This window comes from Mesitornis unicolor, unplaced genomic scaffold (genome assembly GCF_000695765.1).
Source record: "Mesitornis unicolor isolate BGI_N332 unplaced genomic scaffold, ASM69576v1 scaffold16817, whole genome shotgun sequence".
NCBI lineage: Eukaryota > Metazoa > Chordata > Aves > Mesitornithiformes > Mesitornithidae > Mesitornis > Mesitornis unicolor.
The window spans coordinates 1-1,592 of record NW_010197222.1 but is presented as its reverse complement, the minus strand read 5'-3'; the positions used below and the strand labels follow the sequence as shown (position 1 = coordinate 1,592).

The following is a 1,592-nucleotide window of genomic DNA, read 5'->3' as shown; positions in this document are numbered from 1 at the left end:
CACCACGGAGACGCCGCTGCCCATCCCGTCCTGCTGAGCGTCCCCTGTCCCTCCTCAGATATCCTAGGGGCCGCACGCCGGGTCCTCCTCGGGGTGGACCTTCAGGTGGCGAGTGAACTGCGGCTTGTAGCGGAAGTTCCCACACTCCCCGCACGTGTAGGGGCGCTCACCAGTGTGGGTAAACCGGTGCCTGATCAGGCTGGAGCTCTGCACAAAGCTCTTCCCACACTCCTCACACTTGTAGGGCCGCTCACTGCTGTGGGTCCACTGGTGACTCCTCAGGGTTGACTTCTGCACAAAGCCCTTCCCGCACTCCCCGCACTTGTAGGGCCGCTCACCAGTGTGGATGCGCTGGTGTTTGGTCAGACTGCTGCTGCATTTGAAGGCCATCCCGCACTTCCTACACTTGTAGGGCCGCTCACCAGTGTGGCCGCGCTGGTGGTGGATCAGGGTCATGTTTTTCTTAAACGTCTTCCCGCACTCTTTGCACTGGTGGAGTTTTTTAGGGCCGTGGCTCTGCTGGTGCTGAGTCAGGTTGCCCTTGTTCCTGCAGCTCTCCTGCACTCGGGCAGACATTGGGCTTCTTGCGGGTGTGGGTCAACCGGTGCTTGGCCAACCTGCGCTTGAACTGGAACCTCTCCTCGCACTGGTCGCAGGCGTAGGGCTCCTTGCCCGTGTGGGTTTGCTGGTGTCTCATCAGGGTGCAGTTCTGGTAAAAGCCCTTCCCGCACTCCTCACACTTGTAGGGCTTCTCCCCCATGTGGGTTTGCTGGTGTCTCACCAGGTAAGTGTTCTGCACAAAGCCCTTCCCGCACTCCCCACACTTGTAGGGCCGCTCTGCCGTGTGGAACCGCTGGTGCTTCAGCAGGGTGGATGTGCGCGCAAAGCTCCTCCCGCACTCCCCACACTTGTAGGGCCGCTCGCCGGTGTGGGTGCGCTGGTGTCTGATGAGGTTGCATCTAAATTTAAGCACCTTCCCACACTCCCCACACTTGTAGGGCCCCTTGCTGCTGTGGGACTGCTCGTGCTTGACCAGGCTGGAGCTCAGCCCAAAGGCCATCCCGCACTCCCCACACTTGTAGGGTTGCTCACCGCCGTGGAGGCGCTGGTGACTCAACAGGATGGAGCTGTGCGCAAAGCTCTTCCCGCACTCCTCACACTTGAAGGGCTGCTCTCCCGTGTGCATCCACTGGTGTGTGATCAGGGACTTCTTCAGCTTGAAGCTCGTCCCGCACTCCTCGCAGGTGTAGGGTCTCTCATCGCTGTGGGTCTGCTGGTGTTTGAGCAGTTTGTTGCTGCGGCTGAAGCCCTTCCCACACTCCCCGCACTTGTAGGGGCGCTCACCCTCACCAGTGTGGGTAAACTGGTGCCTGATCAGGCTGGAGCTCTACACAAAGCTCTTCCCACACTCCTCACACTTGTAGGGCCTCTGGCCTGTGTGGATGCACTGGTGCTGGATCAGAACGATCTCTCTCTTAAACGTCTTCCCGCACTCTTGACACTGGTGGAGTTTTTTAGGGCTGTGGCTCTTCTGGTGCTGGGTCAGGTTGCCCTTGGTCCTGACGGACTTGCTGCTCTCGGGGCACTTGTAG

The 1,592-nt window shown here is 59.9% G+C and overlaps 1 pseudogene; it reads right to left on the bottom strand.

Moving 5' to 3' along the window:
* Window positions 1–63: 63 nt before the first annotated feature.
* Window positions 64–1,585, bottom strand: LOC104544000 (annotated as a pseudogene).
* Between the last annotated feature and the right edge of the window lie 7 nt (window positions 1,586–1,592).